Below are 23669 nucleotides of genomic sequence, written 5' to 3' on the forward strand. Positions count from 1 at the left end.
CAACCAACACATTGAGGAAATAGGAAGGAATATTCTTTGAAGAGTCCAGAGAGGCAGAGAGAACCAGCTTCGCCAAGACTGGGGAGGCAGGCAGGGGCCAAGCCAGTGCAAGCTTTAGTAAGAGAAGGATGTGGAATTTATCCCACCAGCTATGGGAAGCCACTTCAGGCCTCTACATAGGAATGAAAGAATATCAGGTTTGCATTGTGCAAACATAACTGCAGCTGTGTGGAGAATGGATTTGAAAGAGAAAGGGTAGTATGAGGAGACCCATCAAGGGAATATTGCAGTAGAAAAGGTAAGATGAGACCAAAGCGGGGATCTAGAGGTGGCAGAGAAAAAAGATAGAAATGAGCACATCCAAAAGCTCAGTCGAAGGGGGAACCCTCAGTACATCTTCCACACAGCATCAAATTGGAAGGGTAAATTAGATCCTGTCAGTCCTCAACTTGATTGCTGCAGAAGCTTCCTAGTGTCTTGGGATGGAGTCTAGAATCCTCCACATCAGGACTGTTCCCTGCTTTTCTCTTTGTGTCCACACATGAGCCTCAGGCTCTCTCTTTGTTCCCACCTGAGAGTTTTCCACCTGCTAGTCCCTCTGCCTGAAGCACCTCTTTGGTAACTTTCACATAAAGACTCCTCCTCATTTTTTAAGCCGGAGCTTAGATGCCTACTTCTCTGAAGAGACTTCCTGCATCATCCAGCTGAAGTCGGTGCCCACACTCTTATCCACCTCAGTACTTCACTTGCACCTTTGGTAGGCTTTAGATCATTGTGTTATTATCTGGTTTTCATTGACGGTCTTTGTTTGTCTTGAGGAATGCAAGATCCATGAGAACAAGAACCCCATCTGCTTGGTTATCTAGCACAGTGCCTGCCCTGACATGTGCCACCAATTCACAGTAAATACATATGGGCAGTTTGACAAACTCTAGGTTTCACCATAGGCTAGGTGATGGTGACCTTCTCCTAGGACCAAGTTTGCTAGGGAATGATATTTTAGATCTAGAAGCAAAGTATCAGACTTAGCATTATTTCTCCTCTCTTTCTTTATTCTGTACCTGAAGGTACTAAGTTAAAAGCTATTGGCCTACAGACATCCAAAAAAATGTACAGTTTGCCAACTTGTTTTTTTTTCCTGTGTTGCTTATTGGTTTCTTATATCCACATTTTGTTGCAATTTCTTAAAGTTTGCTAGTACAACAAAAGAGGACCATACTTAACTAGATGACTAAAATAACAAAGGGCCAAATTGAGTTGCATTTTTATAATTGAGATTTTCAAATCACTACAGAGGTAGACCTTCTTTCTATATAAAAATTAATACAATTTTTACAAAAATTGATTCCTTGAATTGTGCCCAGAAGCAAATCAGTGTGGCTAATTGAGACGAGCATGTGTGTGTGTGTGTGTGTGGGTGGGTGGGTGGGTGTGTGGGTGTGGTTTAAATTAGTGTTCATTTTTTTTTTTTCACATTCTGGAGTAATTTCTATTTGCAATGCCCCTTCCAATGACTAAATTTTATCATTCACCATAGAAGCCAAGGTTTAGAAAATTGTATAATCCCTATATTCTAAATCAGGAAATTGAAGCAGAGAGAGATTACCTTTGCCAAGAAAGAAAGTGGTTTTGTGGCTGAGTCGGTTTCAAATTCAGAGTCTATCCCAGGCTTTCAACACTCTGCTAATGAACTGTGTACTAATTCCATTTCTGTTTGCTTACGTGAGTATTCACCAAGCCACCAGCACCATATGAGATCAGTATCCAAGCTATAAAGGCTTTTCAAATTGCTAACACTAGACATAGTTCAGACTTTAAGTACCAGGAAGCAACTGGGAACAGCTGCTTTTGAATCAGACATAAATCTAAGCAATGTTACAATATAGCAAAAGGGGGAAAAAAAGACCTTGTCTCATTAAATAGCTAACAGGAGAGTGTATCTGATAGTAAAATCTTGGCAGAACATAAAATACCTGTTTACTGCCAAATTCTAGTCACACAACATTAAGGTTACCTATTTAAGCACGGAGCACTGGCTTCTCATCATATATAATTCTATCAAGGAGTTTCCCTCGTGAATCTTAGTTGCCTTTAGAGTGAGTAGAAACACTATTGCCAAGATTTCTGGGACCTAACCTCACAGGGATTTGTAGATAGAAAATTAATCCCTCGAATTGTGCCCAGAAGCAAGTCAGTGACTAATGGAGACCAGCAAGCAAAGGCATAGCCAAACCCTCAGAGCCTGTAGCAGCCAAAGCTTTTTGAATAATTTTTCAGGGTAGCTCCTTAATAGAGCACATAGACAAAATCCCATCTGGGCATTAGAAATAGGAATTATACAGGCATGGTCTGTTTATTTTCCCTTCATCCTTTGTTATGGCCCTTCTCCAATTAGACTGTATTCAAGTGTCTGGAGTTTGTTATAGGGTGACCACCTCATGCCCAGTAAAAAGGTTTTTTTCTTTTTTTTTTTTAACTTTTGCACAGCCAAATGGTAATGTCAAAAAAAAAAATCCTGGGGGAAAATGTCCCATGGGATATTTTTAATCAAGTAACACACATTTCCCATATAAATGTTGCATAGAGACGGCCATGAAAATAACCCATTAAGTAAAATATTCCAAAATCGAATCTAATAAAGCTGGATAGAAAAATCCATTCTTCTACTTTGGAATAGAATGTATAATAAAACCAGGGAAATGTTCATGTGGCATTAAACTCTACAAGCTTAGTGTAATCCAGAGGCTTCACAGAAAAGCAGAAAGTAAGAAATGGGAAAATAAAAGGGTGATCGCATTCTAACACAGCCACAATTAATAGATCTACCTTCAAATAAAAGAAAAAGAAAATCAATTCAGTTGGAAAGATGTCAGGATGGAGCAATTACTCATGGCTAATTACTTTTTAAAAGAAGATGACAATGGGTTAGTTTTCACTGATATTGATGAAGGAAAACCTTTGGGGAAAGCATTTGTAAAGGTTAGCAAGGATATGAATTATCCTCCAGTATGTTGAAAGGCAAAGAAGAGGGAAGAATAAGTAAAATACTAGTACAGTCTAGTGAAGGTCATCAAGACAACTGAGCTGATACTATAAATTACCATTTTCTAAAATCCGAACCTGTCATCAACATGTCTCACAGTGAATTATTTCCTAGAAAAGATGATTTGTTATGAAATGTTCAGTAACTCACCAGACAAATGACTTTTAAATAGTTTTATTCAGTAGTATATTGTGAAAGGCAAAATGAGATGTAGTTGTTCTACCTATGAATTAAGAATCCTTTTGAAACAATTACTGCAGAACTGCTGGAATGTGTGGTCCTGGTATTGGCCTTAGAAAAACTAGTGATTTTCAGTGATACCTGATCACTGAGTTTATCCACAAAACCAAAAAAAAAAAAAAAGAAAAAAGAAAACCTTCATAGTTTTCATAAGCAATCTTTGAATATGTTAATTATTATAGCCTACAGTTGTCATCAAAGACCATGCATATTTGTAAGAAATGAACACACTGGTTCATTCATTTTCATCAACAAAAATATCTGTGAACAATAAGAAGAAATGCATATCAATAAAAATCCTTCCCCTGGTATGGCAAATCAAGGGCTGTATACCATACACCAAGATTTTTAGCAACCCCCTTTAAAATACATATACATGTATACACACAGACTACAGGTGCACAGGTACATATATGGGCTCATCTATAAAGCCATGCCCCCCCCACAAACACACAAAGAGATCCTACTGAAAACCATTAACAATGGCTGATGCATAGACACATTTCAAACAGAAAATATGTTTATTTGCACTCATCAAAAGCGTGGTGAACAAAATAAAATCTATTAGCTAGTACTGTTTAGTCATCTAGTCTTTGATACTGAGACTTGAATCAATTACTAAGACATCAGGGTTAATTCCCACTTGTACAAGAACATATTTATTCTGACTTGCTAAAACCACAGCTGAAAATCCTAGTGTGATTGTTTTCACTGGCACTTCAATACTGTGTCCCCTTTCTTCTGTGATTTTCCACCACCCCAGGTTGACCAACCTCTTCCCTGCCCTTCCCACCCATGTCCAACACCCTTCTCAATGTTCTGCTGATGTAGTTTTAATTGTGCCAATATCTCTGCCTGCAGAGTTCTCTTTCTCTCATCACTCCTTTATAGAAGGCCCTACCCATACCTGTGCCTCAGAGTTATTATAGTTCATTCATACCTCATTTATCAAGCACAACCCAGGAAGCCTTGTCTGACTGCAGCAGCCCACAGTGAGCTCGCCATCCTCTGGCAGTTTGTACTGTCAGACTTGACATCCTCTTACTACCTCATGTGAGTATTTGTCTTTAATAATTATGTCAGTTATAAACTGCTTGCAGCAGGCCAATACTTAGCAAATCTCTGTGCCCTTAAAAATGATAACATCATATCTTCTTTATAGTAGGTGATCAAACAATGCATTTTGATTCATGAATGGGTTGATTTTAAATGGCTTTAAATGTTTCTCCAGGTTTTATGTAGGCAAATTAGCTGAGAAGCAGATGGCATTCATATAAGCAACTAGGTGAATTTCTCTTAATCATAATGCATACACTGGAATTCTACATCATGAAGTCACTGGGTAACAGCATTAATCATCAAGTCCACAGTGTAAAAGACAAAATGTAGAAAATGATTGTCATTATCTTGGCTCAAATTTGCCTTTATTGGGGTTATTATTTTGAGTTAAGAAATTTGATGATCAAGAAAAATCATAAGGATAAGTTAATTATCCTTCCACGTTTTTAGGAATATTCTTTCATTCCTTTATAGGAAAGCCTAAGAAAGGGAAGTTAAAGACAAAAGCCAAATAAAGAAGGCTTTCAAAGGAATATAACTGCCACGAGGCGACACAGTATTGAAGTGCCAAGATTGCCTTCTTCCTGAAAACACACCTAGAAATGGGGTAGGGAAAGAAGAAGAAACAGAGGGAGGAGGTGGAAGAACCTAACCCCTCCACATCTGAGTACAGAGGATAATGAAATGACAAAGTGCACCTGGTCAGTCTCAGCAAACCTTTCTGGAAACATCTTTTAGTCACTTCTTTCCTGAAATATGTAACTGTTCTGCAAGTGTTGCTTCATAGCAGGACATTTTAATTCAATAAAGAAAAGAAAGGCAAAGGTAACCCTCCTTTTACCATCTTAACAGAATTAAGGCATTAATAAAATCGAATTGTCATGGTCCAGAGGGATTCCCAGAACTGACATTCTGTGCTCAGCTCCATCAGGGAATTTCACCACTTCTATTTGTTAGTACATATTATAGACACACTCAATATCTTCTGTGAAAATGTCATTATAACCAGCTAAGGGCATTGGTTTTCAAACATTTGGAAGTGTTAAGAAGAGCTTAGGTGGCCTCTCTTTTGAATAAAGGAGCGATTACTCTGATTGTTCTTCCTAAAGAATACCTTCAGATAATGAGTGCATTGGATCACGTGTGTTGTAACTCAACTTGACTATCTTTCATAGGTATCTAGAGGGCTCTTAAAAATACAATAACATTTGAACTAAAATTCCGCAAAAACTCAGATAAGATAAAATTACCTATCTGAGAATCCTCTTTGGAGAGTGTTTTAGAGGGTTTGAAAAGGGACATTGATGGATTCCTGCGGACAAAAGTTTAAAAAGTAATAATATCTGAGCTGGGTGGAAAACGAAAAACAAAAAACAGAAAAGATGCTGAAGTGTTCCCAGTGTATTCTGCTGATACTTTAAGTTCTGCACTGCAGTAATTGGAATGGGATTTCATTACAAGAAGTTTTTACCCAGTCACATCTACAGCATCCTTGTAAGAGAATGATAGAGACCAAGTGTACCTGTTATGATCATTACCACCAAGTCTCCAAGGAAACAACTCCAGAAAGTTATCAAAGACGCAAAAGTGGAGGGGAAAACATAAGGTACTGCCAGACAAACTCAACACTCCAGAGTACTTGAAGCTTTAACATAAATAAATAAATAAATAAATAAATAAATAAATAAATAAACAGCTCCTAGCGTTCCTCTTAAACAATGGGAGGGAGGTGCTCTACTTCCTTTTATATTTCAGTTTTAACACAAAGAACAACACATTTTCCTTGAAAAATATTTTTCATGTTTCTTACTTCTTCAAAGAACATAGAGGCTCAATACGATTGTCAAGTACCAAGCAGTTAAAAGTGTAGGTAAAGTTAAAATTAGCCATGGACACGTAATTTCTTCAAATTAAGTGCTTTAAAAATAATTGTTATTCGTGCCTCTTTCCCATTTCTACATTACCTTAGAGAAATATGTGCTAAATCCTAGTTGGCAAGATATGTTATAGAAATATGTTACCTGTGATGACAAAATTCCCATGCTCCATCTCTACACTGGGATGCACATTTCCCTTCTCATCCAGGGCTGCCTTTGAAATTCATGGGCTCTCATCACCACGGTGTGATAATTCTCAACCCATATCCTATCTCCATCCAGGAAGCTGAAACGCTGATGTTCTCTGAAGGTGGGGAAAGAAGAAATCCTCTCCCCTCCTAGAAGACAGAGCAACCCTGCCTAGGAAAGAAGGAAAAAGAAGACAAAGACAGGATTCTGCGTTCCAAGAACTCTCTGATCCTGAAGCTCATTTCTTTTCCATTTTAAGAGTATTCTTCTTCTTTATACATCTATGTCTTTAGATTCTACCCTCAGTCCATTCTCTTCTCACTCCACTAACTCTCCTAACAAAAGCTCCAAACAATTGGCTCCAACATCCAGGGTGGACTCAAGTTTTATAAGGGCAGAAATGTATACAATTAAAAAAGAATATAAATTTGAAAATGCAAAATTAGATATAAAAGTAACGGCTTATGAAGAATGAGACAACACAACCCCTTAGTGATGTCATGGCTGGTCTCAGGCCCCACCCAGTCAGGACCCCCTCCACTGTCATAGGTTATAGATCTAAGCTGTCACTGCCAACAAAGCTATGATTCTGACCTAACTCCCACTCAGTCCATTTTCATGTAATCATGCTTTAGAAAATTACTTCTTTCACTAATAAGGTGCCTGGTCAGTTGGGAGAATTCACCAATGCTTATGAGTCTTTTGTGCAATATTTCATTAAGCATTTTCAATATTCTGGTTGATAACTAAAGGAAGAAATGAACACAGTTATGTCTGGCAATGATTATAAAAACATAATAAAAATTAAAATCCTCTGGACAAATCTTCAGTGTCTTTTTTCCAAGTTTTTGTTTTGCTCTATGTATGTTTCTTAATCACAACCATATATTAAAATGAATTTTATTTTAGTAGCCTCACCACTACTCTTTAAAATGCACATAGATTTGCAAGATAGGCAAAATATAGACTACAAATACTCTCGGTGGTTAAAATTCAATTGTGCTGATGAAATTAAAGGGAAAGGTTCATTTTCTGATGCCATCTTTGGGTTTTCTGAAATCCTGGTTGCTGGCTTACTCACTAATTTGGTAATTTGCAATAGGTTTCCAGTCATTAGAGCAAATTAGCAAGGTTTAGCTATAATGTGAATATTAATATCTTCATTTAGAACCATTCCACATGCCCTCTCTTGGTTTCTAAGGACAAGTTGCTTTTTTAAATCTTGGAGAAAGACTATATGAAATACATGAATATGATGCTTATGAAAAGGCATTTGATAACCAATGCATTATTTTTCATCTTCTATGAATAAAATGTCAGTGACTTTGCTAATATTGTATTTCAAAAGCCCCAAAGACTGACACACAGCCTCAAGCACATATTGTGCTATATTAAAGAAATATTGGTCCTTGGCTAGAAAGGATTTTCCAGCCCAGACTGAGCAATAACCACTTGATCACACATCTCTCCTGCATCTAAGCTCTGAATGGCAAAGCATGTGCCTCTCATTGGCTGGTTCTGAGCCCTCTACTCAGCATCCCGCAGTCACTGGGGCTGTGTGCCTCCAGCTACATGACTTCTGGGGCACACAGCAGAAATGTTACCTTCTGTCCGTGACCCTTTTAAGACCCTTTAATGTCTACCAATGTTGTCACCATGGCACTCACTTGCTTTCATAATTCTCCGTGACAACCACTCCCCCTCAATCCCTGCTCTCACCACAGTGCTATAATTTAAGTGTATGCTAGAGACCTCCACTGTCAGTGTCTTTGTTCCTAACAGAAGCAACATTGGAATTTTTCCTGTGAATACACCAAAACTACCCACATAGTAGCTCCTGCAGGATAGCCCTCCCAGGTTTCGTATCTAATCTGTGCTATGTATGCCTGACTCAGGCTTCAGAGAATTCCACAGATTTCTCTCCACTTCTTTCCTGACTGTGGCATTATTTAAATTTAACACTTGTCATCAATCAGCTTGGAGGCAAGAATAATCACATGAAATAGTATCCTCATGAAAAAGGAAGATAAATTTGCCAGCTGAGACCTCCAAACAAGAGGCCGAGATGGATGGTGGCATAAGAAATCAGAGTTCTTTATTTCTCTGAATTATTTCACTTTCCACTTATGATTCTACTATTCCAAAAATAATCCTGAACTTTGGATTTTTATCCATGCTTTCACCAATGTGGATAAACAAAATATGGATTTTAATATTGCCTCTAGTAAGCACTAGAAAGTAATATGTAAAATAATTAGCACAGAGCCTGCCATTTATTTGGGCCTAAATTGATAGGAAAGTTATTGTCATAATAGAAGTCATCTTTAAAGCGGCATACAGCCAAGCGTCCATCTAGGTTCTTGCTGGGGCCCTGGAGTTCACAAACAATGAAACAGTCATTGACAAGGTTTGGACTCCTAATCCAAGTGGAATTCTGATCATAAGCAGCACAGCATACAAGAAGCCAAGGGAAAGTTGACTCTGGGCTCTTCAGGAAATTTTGAGACTCAAAAAAGAAGATGATTGCCAGGCGTAGTGGCACACACCTGTAATCCCAGCCACTGGAGAAGCTGAGATAGGAGAATTGTGAGTTCAAAGCCAGCCTGGGCAAAGTGAGATGCTAAGCAACTCAGTGAAACCCTGTCACTAAATAAAATACTAAATAGGGCTGGGGATGTGGCTCAGTGGTCGAGTGCCCCTGAGTTCGATCCTCCGTACACAAAAAATAAGTAAAAATAAAAATAAGATGATTATCCGCACTGAATCCAAAGGACCAGACTCAGAAAAATATTGGCAGGGCCAACATTTTAGAATTGTGATAGAGACAAAATCAGAACAAGAACAGGTGGGGAACAGATGGCAGCCATCTTGGACTTCAAATGCAGGTGCCCATCCAGCTCTCCCTTCTGAGCCAGTGGACATGCCCTGGGTAAGGAGGGCAGGTGTTAGGTTCTGAAATGGAACAGAGAGCATAAGTGATATGAGATATGAATGCTTTTAGCCCCTTTGCATTACTTATAAAGTTGCATAAATACCACTCTAATACTACCACCTTTGGAAAACACCTACCTTCAAAGCCTGCCTACCTGAGACACCACATTTTTCTGAACAAGAGTCTTATTTCCTGAAAATCAAGCACCTGATATGGGAAGGGAAGCCACACTCCCAGCTGTGCAGAGGCAGCCTTCAGATCCAACAGCTGCGTGCACTTGAACTGTGCAGCAAAACAGCCCTACAGGGGCAGCAGGGCTCTGTTGAGTGATCCTTGGAATCACCTCTGCATGCCCTCTCCAGCTGCAGCCAATCTGTCAGCAGCTTTTATTGGGCACTTGTCTAATGGAGAGCTTGTCCTCAGGACTGTAGGCAATTGTGGAAACCCACATGGGGCTCTTTCCAGAAGAGAATGAGATGTTGTGTTCTCTATGCAAATATGTAAGGGTAGCTCCTCCCAAAGTTAAAGGACTTGCTTCCCACCCAATCTCTTTTAAAAAAAAAAATTGTTGTTTTTAGATATACATGATAGTACAGTGTGTTTTGACATATTATGCATACATGGAGAACAACCCATTCCAATTAGGTTCCCATTCTTATGTTTGTACATAACGCAGAGTTACATTGATCGTGTATTCATATATGAGCATAGGAAAATTATGTCCGATTCATCCTAATGTCTTTCCTATTCCCATTTCCCCCTCCCTTCCCTTCATTCCCTTTTGTTTAATCTAATGAACTTCTATTCTTCTTCTCCCTTCCCTCCCTGTTTAGGTTGGCATCTACATATCAAAGAGAACAATTCAGCCTTTGGGTTTTCGAGATTGGCTCATTCCACTTAGCAGGATATTCTCTAGTTCCATCCAATTACTGGCAAATGCCATAATTGCATTTTTCTTTATGGCTGAGTAATAATCCCATTGTGTATATATACCAAATTTTCTTTGTCCATTCATTTGTTGAAGGGCACCTAGGTTGGATCAATACTTGGCTATTGTGAATTGAGCTGCTATAAACATTGATGCTTGCATTGCTGTAGTATGCTGATTTTAAGTCTTTGGGGTTTAGAGCAGGGAGTGGGATAACTGGGAGATTCATTAGAAAACTTGGAATGGAACCACCATTTGTCTGTTATCCTACCCAATCTCTTTTATATTTCATAACTTCCCTCCAGACACCATCCCAGTGCGTCTGTAAATTTTTGATACTTTTGTGGAACATCTTTCCTCTTTAGACTCCTCATACCTACTCTTGGAATCCATTGAACTCCTTCCCTTGGAGTTATCACATACTTTCTGCAGGTCAATGTGCACCCACTTCAAAACTTCATTTCCAGAGTAGGGCTTAAGAGCTTAGCCTAGGAAAGAAAAATAAATAAATAAAAGTAAAGAGAGAAAAAAGTGAAAGTGTGAGCCTTATGAAAAGGGAAAATCAGAACAGATTGCAATGAAGCTAAACTGTCTATTCATTTGAATCAAATGCTATAAATTTCTAAGCATAATGTTTGACAGTAAACTGTCATCAAAGCAACAGACTCATTATAAAAATGCTAAGGGTATATAAATCTCATTGACTGCTTATCATTAACTGCACAGGGTGCTGATAGGAAATGCCTGGTTATAATTTATATTTCACTAATAAGGTCCATTTTAGAGTATAGCTGTCAAATCTATTACTCACCTTTCCCCAGTCTTATAGTTACTCTGGACAGCACTGAAATTGAATGTTAAAAGTGTGGTTTCAAGCGTTATCTTTTTCTTTAATATCTCATCCCTGCATATGGAAGCATGCCTCACCTTTAATCAGAACTCAACAGCCAACAGCCAGATTGTTTTCCAGAAAGGTAAACAAGGGGAAAGAGAGAGAGAAAATATTCTCCACTTTCAAAATTTTAAAAGTAAACATTAATGATTCAGGGGAGGCCTTTGGGGTTTGTTTTGACTTTCGTTTTTGTCATGATGAAGAAACTTGCCAATGAGTCACTATTCTGTGACATGTAGCATGTGGCATGTGGCAGACATGAAACAAAGCATTTCTACTTGGATCGTCTCATTTATCCTTAGACCAATTTAAGGTACTCCAAGCAGTTTAATCAAGTATCATGTCATATCTCCATAATCTCCTAGCAAACCAGGAAAAAAAATGGAATTGGTTGAAGGAAAATATTAGTACAAACACCAAAACAAAGCAACACTTTGATGAGCTTCCAGCATATGTTAGTGTCCATAGCCTTGATATGCAGAACACTGGGAAAGTCTCAGGAAACTTTGAGAGAAATGTTTTACTATTTGGGGCATAAATTGAGTAATATGCCATATCACCAATGCACCAGTTCTTGCTCACTAGAGGCTTCCAGGGTATTAAGGAACAAAAAGAAGTTTCCAGAATGTGCCAAGCTGTGTTAGACAAGGATATAAGAAGGTGGTAAAGGACGAGCTTTGTCAAAACATTAAACAAATGAATAATAGGTTCATGGATATCATATCAGAGAACTACGGAGAGTCAAGACTAGCTCTGAATGGAGGAGCCCATGTGTGATAGGTCTAAGGTAAAATCCACAGGGCAATGAGTTGCTGTCCTTGGCCAGGTGGTTTGGTCTGTGAAATGCTGCCTCTTGATGGCCATGTCCCCTGTGTGTTTTAAAGCAGTAGTACTTATGAGTGATCCCTGGCAAAGGAATGTGCAGGGTAGGAATAAAATCACTGAACTGCGGCACCCTTCCAAAGCATCCCCATTCTCAGAGTCAGTGCCCTTGGACCTTCTGGCATATCTAAAAACAAATGCCACGGTTAAGAGGACCAGTGGGAACTGTGTTCCACTGAATTCTGCCATAAGGGCTCTGAGTTCCCACTTGCCCAACTAGATCATTCAGATCAAACTCAACATGATAGACGATGGAGAAATTAGCTGTGAGTGTCCATTAAGGCTTAATGCTACCGTCCTAAGACCAGTTCCTTTGAACTGTTCTATAACACTCTAGAAAACTTCCCCTTAGGCAACAGCTTTTAAACCAGAAAGTTTAGGACTTTAAAACCAGGAGTCTTAAGACTCCTACCAGATTTCTGCCTTAAGTTTTTCTCTAGTACTTCAAGGGTTCTTTATTTTCCCTCCAGATCTGCCCAACTGCTCCCGTTCCATCCTGTGAAATCACCCAGCACTCAGCTTGTCACTTCTCTGTCTGCTATAAATCCTTATCTGCCCTGTCCCTTTTAGTCTTCTTTGCAGCCTTTTAGTGAGATGAAAAGAGCACTAGTGCATTTAGTCAACCTCAAACATCACTAGAGATTGAACCTAGGGGGTGGGGGAGTCACTTAACCTCTCTGAGCCTTTTTTCTCATTAGTAAAATGAACATGTAAATCTGATCCAGTATGCCCCTTCTCAGATGCGTTCAGCACTTCATAACTGCCTGAGCAGTAATCTCAGCTCTTTTCCACTTATATTTGACATATTCTCAAGGGCACATGGAGCTTTTATAGTCACTCGGGAGGTTGCAGCTAGGCTGTTGGAGACATGTAATTGCTACCCTCCAAATGCCATTTGTTACAATCTCTACCTTGATGAAAATCTCCAATAGTGCACAAAAGCTAAATTCCTTTGCTTGGCATCCAAAGCCCTTCATAATCTAGCTGACCCGGCCTGCTGTCCCACCTCATGCACAGTGTCCCTCCAGCAAAACCCACCCCCCCACGCACACACACACAAACTTCAATACCCAGCACCACTAAACAACCACACTCTATTTCACTTCCAGACCTGGGCACATTGTATTTCTTCTGGAGCACTCTTTTTCTTATTTATCTATTTATTTAAATAATTAATTTGCTTTAAATTTCTCATCATCCTGGAAGTCTCCATTCCAATTATATTCCCGCAAGGAAAACTTTCCCTCCACCCCAGGCAAACTGTGATTCTCCTACACCCGTTCTCTTCCTATACTTTAAACACTCAGTTACAGCAGTATTGTGATTTGAACATCCCCCCCAAATCTCCTGTGTTGAAGGCTCAGTCCCCAGTTGAGGGCAGTCCCAAGTTGAGGGTACAACTGAGAAACAGTGGAAACTTTAAGATAGGGTTGCATGGGGTGAAGGAGGTCATTGAGGCTGTGCCCTGAAAGGGTGTATTGGGACCCCTGGCCCCTTCTTCTCTCTCTTTCTCTTAGCTGCCTGGCCACCATGAGGTTAGCATCTTGGCCTCACCATGTGCTCTCCACCATGATGTTCTGCCTGGCCACAGGCCCAAAATAATGGGGCCCAGTGACCTTAGGCTGAAACTGCTGAAGCTGTGAGTCAAAATAAGCCTTTTCTCCTTTTAAGTTGATGTTTTCAGGTATTTTTCTCACAATGACAAAAAGCTCACCAACACAAGCAGTTATAATTAGTAAGTGTTTATTTGCAATTCTGGCAGTACTTAGTTGTTAAACTCCTTAAGGGGTTATGCTCCTGATCTCAACTCCAGGAAACACCACAGCGCCCAGCACAGGATAGCTGCTCAATAAATATTAGGGGAATAATGTATGTTACCAATCTCTTTTATAAAATCCTCTCCAGAAACTTCAAAAAGAATCAACGCTTATTCAATTTGTGACTACATAAGTATGGCAAGGGTCTCATATATTTTTCTGGCAGTGCAAGTATAATGAGAATGGAATAACAATTTTCTCAAAATCATCCCATGCCAAATGTAACTTCATCTGGAAACTTATCAAAATTGACCACATCTGAGAAGTCACATAACCCTTCAGAGTCGGGGCAGGTCAAACTGTGCAACCATTTAATTCACATTCATTGGAGTCACGGACTCCATTGAGTAGGGAATGAAGGTAAAAGATGAAGATAGCAATTCAGTGGCCCTGGGGATCAATGAGCATTACATGAGGAAAAACTCAGCTGCTTAATGTCTGGCCACATTCCTAATTTCAGCCAGATATGTCACCAAGGTGAGATAGCACATACCATAAATTCATCCCCATGAGTCAAAAAAAATTCAATGCACATATATCATGGATGGAGGAGTAATTATATGACTTCCTAAATGGAACCTAAAAGAAATACACACACACACACACACACACACACACAGAGAGAGAGAGAGAGAGAGAGAGAGAACAACTAAATGCTCCTAGATAGTCTAATATAGTCAGAATCAAGCCCAGTTATGAAAAGCAGTGCAAATATCAGAAATAAGACAATCTTCCTCTTAATTTAAACCCACATCCATATTATTACAAACTAATGATAGTATGCAGTTCTATCAATAGCCCCACAAAGATAACAACAGCCCAGCAAAGTACTCCTGAATCTCCAAATGTTCTCAGCAAAGGAAAGCAATTTTTATTTTTTGCTGATAAATGGTTTAATCAAACCTAACAGATGAGGCAATATATTTTGAGAACATTTTGTTGCTCAGATCATGAGGTCAGTAATTTTCTTTGGTACAAACACATTACAGTGTAACCGAGTATGTGTTGTGGGAGTGAGCTGGTGAGGAGGAATGACATAGATTTTCTGCAATAGGTAGTATATAATGTTCTATGTAGAAAATATATTCTTATAATTCAAAAATGCTCTAAGAGGAGAAAAGCATCAGAATTGGTAGGTTTCATGTTATCTGGCAGAAAGAGAATAAAATTGCAATGCAACCTTACGCTTCACAAAAAGAAATAAATAAATAAAAATTATAGTAATGAAGGAGTGAAAGTTAAATTTCATTGTAGCTGTCAAAATTCAATTCATCCTGTAGACAGTACAAAGCCAACTTTGGCAAATGTCACTAAAAGTAATGATCACATAGTCAGATTACTGTAATATAATTGAACAATTCAATTCTGCAAAAGAGAAGATCCCAGGCTACATCTTAAAAAGATACTACTTTTCATGGCCAGCTAGCTCTGTGTCACAGCCGGGAGCCTCCAACATTTGCAGCTGTGTATCATGGGCTTGTGGATTTGCTCCATATTTCTGCGCAGTCCTTTTTATGTGCTTGAAAGCAGACACTTCTAGAACCATATTGACTATAACTTTTGGTGGAAAAAAACTCAGCCTGTGGTCATATAACATTACTGTGGGATAATGATGGTTCCTCACATTTGCAGAGTACTTGTGGCTTTCAGATTACTCTCTCATGCACAATTTTTTTGAACTCCCAACTATCCTGACACATATGAGAATGTGCTATCACATTTTACAGATGAAGAGACTGAGGCTCAGAGAGGTTCAACAGCTGGCCCAAGGTCAACTAACTTGGGATAATCTCTAACTAGGTTTTCCAACTCCCAGTTCGGGATCCCTGCCATCTTCACAGGTGCTAGGAAAGACAGCTTTGCAGGTACCCTGTCATGGATTTGAGTTTTAGACTCACCAGTTACCTCACAGAACCGCTTAGACTTAACTACACCCTCCTCACAGTGGAGTATGCTTTAGGAATGGGGAGGAAGGAGTGGACATTCCAGGAAGGAATTTTGAATGAAGAGATGTTTTAGCTGGAGGAACTTAGTCGAGTATATATAGAGAGGAAAGGAGCTAGAACAGAAGGTTAGGAGGCAAGACAGTGTATGGTGCATTCTGGGTATCAGAGAAGGGTATTCAAGAGAGAATCCTTGGAAGATGGCGCTAGAGATGTGAACATGGCAGACTTTGTACCCTGTGCTAATGCATTAAGACTTAATGCTGTGAGCAAGAAGGAGCCATCAGAGAGTCCTAAGTAAGGGGAATGCATAACCAGATGCACTTTAAGGAGATATCCTGGCTTCAATATGAAAAATAGATTTGGGAGAAGGAGGAAGACTGGAATCTAGCAAGACTGAAACAGAGCTGTAAACCAAGTGAAAAACGATGGTGGCTTGGACTAAAGTAGTAACAGTGAGGATGAAGAAAAGTACACAGATTTTAACTCTATTAAGGTGGCAAAATAAATATGAAATAGGGATGGATTTAATGTAGTTTATAACGTAAAGGGAGGAATCCAGGATGCCAATATATATATAGCGTATCTGTGAGCTTATATTTCTCATTCTGAAAGAAGTTGTATACCATACACACAAATTTCACATTTTGCCTGAGTCATAAATAGGAAAGCTTGAGATTCTATGGCCATCCCCAGCTATTACCTTTTAAAACTATCCAGGCACCACGGAGTTATATGCATAGATCAAAACTATGCCTTGTACAGCTAAGTTCACAGCCAAAATAATATATCCCCACCCATTCATCCATCCACAGACATTTACCATTAGCTTCTCAATGCCAGGGGCTGGTCTAGACACTGGGAACAAAAAGATGAATGAAACCGAGACCTTGCCCTCAAGAAGTCCACAGCATATAGGGGGAGATTGACAATAAAAAGAAAATTACAACACAATGTGATTAGGTAACTGCAGAGCCAAGTGGGAGCACACAAAGAGAGCAGTGTTCCCAATCTGGAGGATCATGTTTCATGAGGGCTTCTGAAGATTTCTCCAGGCCTCTCAGAGTAGGTTATATATGTCCATCTCATTCCATCTCCCTCTTCCAGTGAGTTCTTCACAGAAAAAAAAAAAGACTGTCTTATTTATCACAGAACCTTGCACAGTAGGTGCTCAATAAGACTGATGGATGGATGAATGTTCAGATAGATGGTGGATGAAATGAGTAGGATATAAATGGATATTGACCTGACCTCAAAGGATCGAGAAAGAATGGCCATCAATTCATGGAAAATACCAGGTAAATAGTGCCTTATGGTGAAAAAGGATTTATTGAGAAGGTACTGGATTAAATGGGCCATTGGTTCAATTTTGTTTTGTGGAGTTTGACCCTTATCAGTAGATTCTTGTTGTTTAGTATTTATTGAGCCAGATTTTCTCTGTACTTAAGCTACTCCCTAGGAGGAGGTTAGACACTTCTGGAAACTGCATTAACTCTTTCAAGCCACCAGGGTGCTATTCAGTGAATTACTTTTCAGTAATTAAAGATGCTGCAACACAAAAACACAATGTGCTGAGAAATAGAGAGCTAATCTCTCTGCCTGCCTTCCCCAGTCGCCTATTTCTGATCACTGAAAAGATAGGGTACAAATATGTGGGGATTACACAATGACAGTCAGTCCTGTTCCATATAAGAACCTACAGTAGTCTCTTCCTAAAGCCCATGAATTTTTCACATTAGAGAACAAAGATTAGCAGGATCAAGTGACTAAAGCACTTAACGGCTTTAATCCTCATTCCTGCACAAATTCACTCTGTGGCTTTGTACTTATCTCCTTCAAACTCTTTCCTTTATTTGCCCCTCTCTGTGCATCTGCAGGATGATAAGAGCAGTTATGGGATCTGGACAACCAATATCTCTAATCTTTCTTCTAACATGCGAGGAAAAAAAATAGAGATGGATTTGAATGACTGCCTGTCTCTTTTTGGTGTCTGTATACATACCTAAATCAACTCATTAAATAGAAAATGGACTGCCCTTACACCCTCTCCCCACCTCTTTAAAGCTAGCAATATTCACCTTCCATTTTCAAAAATCTTGTGCTGCTGGTTTGCATCTTTAATTACCCAGGGCACTGATCTTGTTTTATATGACTTACAACAGGCAGTTTTGCCCTTAGTTCATTTAAGCAAAATCATCCCTAGTTTGAGCCAAGACATACTCAATATACAATTACCTGGTGGGTCAGGGCTCTGCCGTTTTGTCATTTTTACTGGCATTTTCTCCATTATTGCTAAGTACTGAGCAGTATAAGCTGTCAGAGCCACATGGCTGGCCTGAAACTTAATTTTTCTAAATTGCACAATTCTTCAGAAACAGCTTACCCCCCAAGCACAGTCCCCTTGACAAAGGGCAAATAGGGTTAAACTTCAAACTGAGTTATACAGAACTTACACAGAGCAACCGTAGGAAGGAAGCAATTAAGGAGAATTTGGGTTTGCAGGGCAAATAAGACTCTTAGACAATGCAGAATTCTGTGTCAAAGTGGCCGCTCCAAAGCCTTTGAGTAGCAAGAAGTTTTAGATCACGAAGCACTTTGGTGGAAAGAAACGGTAAAGGCTAGGGAAAGACATGCCTGCTGAACACCCAATATGTCAAATACAGTGTGCCAGGTATTTTTATATGCATCTTTTTTATAAATTCTAATAATAATCCTTTAAGATTGACATTTTCATTCCCGTTCTACAGATGAGAAAACAGAGGTGGAAAGTTCAGTGGACTCACCAAGGACAACACGGCCTATAAGTAAGTTAGTCTCATTCAAACCATGTCTTCTGAATCCATGCATGACATTCCTTGCATTAACCCACCCTGGAGATGGTTTGAAAACAGTTTTCTTGTAGCAAAGGACTAGTAATCTAGTATTATAGTCTCCCTGATTCAAAGTCCTGAGACGTAACAGAGGAATACAAAATGCCCAGAATTAATCCTTCCCTACTTTCACCCCATTATCCTCTGTGCTACTCATCTGCCTCCTGTCTTGGCTCCAGGTGATCTTAGAGAAGCCTCCGCTTGGTCTATCCCTATTCTGGGTAGCATATTAATTCCTTGCACTCGCTTCTCATGAAGAGAAGCCCTTTGAAGGCCAATAAGCTACCCAGTCCCTATCACCTGGAGAATTTAAGAAAACACAAATCAGCTTAGCCTCTTGCTGTGCATTAGCCTCAAAGACAAACTGACTGTTTCAGCTTTTATGGAAGAACCGCACAAGATTACTGACTGTCCTCTAAGTCAGATTGTATTGGTGAGCAAATGTAGACCTCCGAGAATATTAAAATGCAAATACTAATTATTTGAAGGTAACCTGACAATTTTTCCAACTCAAAATCTCTCCCTCTCTCTCTCCCCGCCACCACCACACACATGACTGCACTGGAAAGGACTGAGTAATATGAGTTTGTTTTAGCAGCATTTATTACTCTGACACCAGCATTTATTATTCTGGTTTGAGTTAACAGCAAAGAGAAACTTAAGGCTATGGATTCACAGCCATTAGTAACTTGTTTGGGTGTCAAAGCTGACCAAATGCACTCAAAGCTTCACTCCTACTCAGGTAACAGCTCTCACAGGGCTCTAGGTGACACACAGTTCAACACATGCAGGTCCAGATCATGGCAGGTGGCCAGGTTCCCTCCCAGTGTCACGCCCTGTCACAGCCTGACTTCACACAGGGTTTACATCTCAACCCATACTGCCAAATGCTTAGAGAAGAACAAACCACACCCACACAGATTTGGCCTTTGTCCAGCTTTTTAGAAGTAACCTCCAGACTCTTGGAACTGCCCAGCAATAGGGGTGACTTTGTTAATTCCAGGGGTCTCTCACACCTCACATGATAGTTTATAACAAAGGGATGACGCAGAGTGGGGCCAGTCAGTGGATAGGTTTAGGGAGAAGCCTGGCCATGCTAAAAAACCAACCTTGTGATTAGACCTAGAGATTTGGGCCATGTGAAATCAACCTGACCTCTAGGTAGGAAAGAAGGACCGGAGGTTGAGTTTAATCATGTGAGCAACAATTCAATCAAAATCATGCCTACCAAATGAAGCCTTGGTGAGAGCTCTACATACTGAAGCAAGGATAAGTTTCCTGACTTGGAAATATTTCCTGGGTTTCCTATTGTCACACATCTGTGCCAGTAAGGTAACATGTCCCTAAGAACATGGAACCTTCCTGTTTGGAACCCTCCCAATCCAAATACTGCCCTATGTGTCTGTTCATTTGACTGGTTCTGATTTGTATTCTTTTGTTATAATAAAACTGTAACTATAAATTTCTTGAGGTTTCTAGTTGCTACAGCAAATTATCAAACCTAAGGGATTTTATGGAGAACTCCCAATCTGTAGCTGATTGATCAGGTCTGAAAGGTGGCCGGTGTCAGAAGTGTTAGGCAGCCATGGCAGTAGGGCGGACCATGTCCTTGACCTCAAGGCTAGCTGACATTGGTTTAAGACCTGACTTTCTGCAAGCCATTCAAATCCAGTTCCACATGCATCTTCTCCTGACCCTGAATCAAGCCTCATATCTTCCTCATTTTCCCACTCAGTCTTATCACAATACTCCATTTAGTGTCTGGAGATGTGCCGTTCCCAGGCCTATCCTAGAAGTCAAAGATAAAAACCTTTTATTTATGACCACTACTCCCTCTGTCAAAAGAAAATTGTTTAAATGACTCAAATAGAGATTAATGGCTTTCTTCAGCCAACATGCATCCAAAAGCCTCTGTAGACCAGAGAGCTGTCTGAGTGGAAGAGAAGCCGAGTTGTTGTTGTACAGGGTAAGGAGATGAGAGGGGGAGATGTCTTTGTGGTCTGGCTCAGGTAGCAGTTTTTATCTTTAACTGCTCTGAAACTCAAAATGGCAATGTTGCTCAGCCATTGGTACAGTCCCACTTCCTAAAGTGACAGAAGAGTGTTCTCCAAAGATGTTTTTGCCAGCTTTGAAGTTTGTAGGATAGTTAAGGCTCAGGAGTATGGAAGGTAGCATAAAGGAAACAGGAGAAAGGGAAAGGAGGCAAGGTTAAAGGCAAGGGTAACTTAGGACTCTCTGTGTGTCTGTTCTAATCTTTGGAAACTTCCTGCACCAGGCTCTCAACACCTAGGCTGAAGTCCTCCTGGTATCACCCTTTATACCTCCTGCCTCCTTCGAGCAGGTACATATTCATTGATATCAGAGCTAGAACTTTCCTTCATGAGACTGAAGGCACCCTCCCTGTAGACCTGTGTGCAACATAAACACATGCTTGGCTTGTCTCCTGGGATCTCTGATGTGACACACAGTGCCTTTTGGCATTTGTTTAGAGCCTTAGGAATGAGTGTTGTTGGCTGCCAGGCTCTTCTGAGCTTTAGGAATGATGATTTTGCTTTTTTGTACTTTCTGGAAAAACAGACCTATCACAGCGCCAAGAACACTAGCCACTCACTCGCTGCAACACTGCTTCTCCTACAGTCCCTAGTGCTCTAAAGGCAACTTCCTCCTGCTTCTTCCACTCCCTGGACAATCAGGGCAGGGATGTTTACTGAGCTGTCGGAAGCTTGGAGCACTAAGGACCCTTGAGACCCTCCAATGCTTGTACTACTTTCTTTCCACTCTTTGTTTTGTGGGAAACAGTCAATTCTCTGCAGAAGATGTCAGATTAATCTTCCATATAAGAAAATGGGAGGACTGGGAAATTAACAAAAAAAAAAAGCAAAGAAAAAGAAAAGAAATCTTTGTAAAACAAGAGAGGAAAAAAATTGAAAAGAAAGTCTTGCTATTTTAAAATGCCACATGGAGTCTCTAATGCCTACATTGCCACTGCCCCTCTCCACACCTGATAGAAAAGTCTCTGGAGTAGAGGTCAAAAGACCCAGAGTCCAGGTCCAGCCCTCTCCTAATTAACTGTGTGACCTCAAGTGGGTTGCATGACCTCTCCAGCCCTTGGCTTCTCATCTATGAAATGTACAGATGAACTCTGAGGTCCCTTTCAGCTCTGAGTTTTCATGACAAAGAACTCGCAGAGGAACGCATGCTCCCCCAGGGAGGAGGACCAAGGACCAGAAGTCAAACATGAGAGAGTGAGCAATGGGAAGGAGGCCCTTTATGTATGACTGGTGCGAAGAGAGAATCCGATCCCTCCCCTCTTTTTTTCATAAGGGACTGTCATGTCTGGAATGACCCTGAACACCTCAGCTCCGAGAAATATATTAAATATCTGAGAACTGCTATTATTCTAAGTGGTAAAATAACCACTGAGACTAGAGTGCAGGTTAAATTGAAACCAACCCATCTGGTTATGCTGTCCTTGACAGTGGACATTTGAACAACCGCCTGAATGGGCATAACAGGCCCAGATATTTTAAAGCAGAGATAGTTTTTATTTAATAGTGAAATAAACCATTATAAATCTAGAGAGGTCATTCTAATAGTGGGAGGCAAGGTAGTTTGAGATGATTGTATTAAAATTAATTATCCTTTTTCATTTACATTTTAAAGTATACTCTTCAGATATTAAAGTTACATGAGATATATAATTTGATATGCCAGCTGCAAGTATCACTCAGGCATTGAAAACCCCAAATGAGGTTTGGAAACATTCTCTTTAGTGTCCTGGTTGTAGTTAAGGGTCTATCATAAGCTTTGTGGCTAGAAAAAAAACCCTTCTAAGGGCTGGGGTTGTGGCTCAGTGCTAGAGCACTTGCCTTGCACATGTGAGATATCGGGTTCAATTCTCAGCACCATTTAAAAACAAATAAATAAAATAAAGGTTAAATTCTTTAAAAAAGAAAAAAGCCCTTCTGAATTGAATCTATATATTTTTCATGCATTCTGAACTGCAATGAGAACATAAGATCTTTAAAACATAAAGAATAAAACAAAATAAAATAATGATCTATGCCAAAGATGCCCTGAACTTTTACAATTAAAAGGATCCTTGAGATCCAACTTCCACCTTTCAAATGGGAAACAGCAGTCAGAGACATGTCCATGGTAGAAGTGTGCCTGTCTTTCTTCTTGGCATCCCCAGCACCATTTTTCTTTACTTTCTTAAGAAAATAAACACTATTTCTGAGTTCCTTTCACTTGAGCATCATATAGATTCGGTTCTAATTCAATGTTCACATTAGCAAAATACAAATACTCTGTATTTGAGATTTTGTGGGATTTCAACAGATTTTAGTCTTTAGGCCCCAAGTAGGATGGCAGTGACTTAACAAACCCAACCATCTACTATGTTCCAGATGCTATGCTAGACACTGGAATGGGAGAAAAGATGATAGGAATTCCCGCCTTCCTTAAGAATACAAACGTATGAACAAACAGAGAAATACTGGAAGGCAACAGCAGTGCAGAAGGGAAACTAAAGGAACTGGGAGAGAATTTCTCTGCACAACTCTATACTTTTATGGAAACAGTATACATCATATATTCGGTTCCTAACTACAGCAAACATATAGCTAGCTGCAAAGGGTCTCTTTAAAAATATGCTGCCCATGTGTGCTGCACACAGCCCTTCTGACCTCTTGAAATGGTAAGGCTGCAAAATTAGAAAAGCTCCCATTCTGAGAAGTGGTTCATGAGTAAAAGATCACAAGAGCACATGGTGAATTAGAGGAGGCTCAGGAGGATGCATTGTGCACCTACCAATCTTTCTGCCAGTTAATAGCTCACACGGAAGGAAAACACACTAAGAACTTGCATTTTGCAGACACACTTCTTCCTACCTCCCAGTGGTGCAACTTGCCAGGTATCAAAGGTCCTGCCAATAACAGAGGTGCAGCATACCTACAAGGAAGAAAACAAAGAGCAAGAATAAAACATGATGTTTC

The 23669-nt window shown here is 39.8% G+C and overlaps 1 long non-coding RNA gene across 1 annotated transcript in view; it reads left to right on the forward strand.

Annotated features, from left to right (window-relative positions):
* Positions 1-23669, forward strand: part of LOC139705379 (uncharacterized) — a 127775-nt gene that overhangs the window by 97380 nt on the left and 6726 nt on the right. Inside the window, exon 2 of the long non-coding RNA XR_011707249.1 lies at positions 18550-18606. This is a non-coding gene — a long non-coding RNA (uncharacterized lncRNA). The remainder of the gene's footprint in view (positions 1-18549; positions 18607-23669) is intronic.

This window comes from Marmota flaviventris, chromosome 4, assembly GCF_047511675.1.
Source record: "Marmota flaviventris isolate mMarFla1 chromosome 4, mMarFla1.hap1, whole genome shotgun sequence".
NCBI lineage: Eukaryota > Metazoa > Chordata > Mammalia > Rodentia > Sciuridae > Marmota > Marmota flaviventris.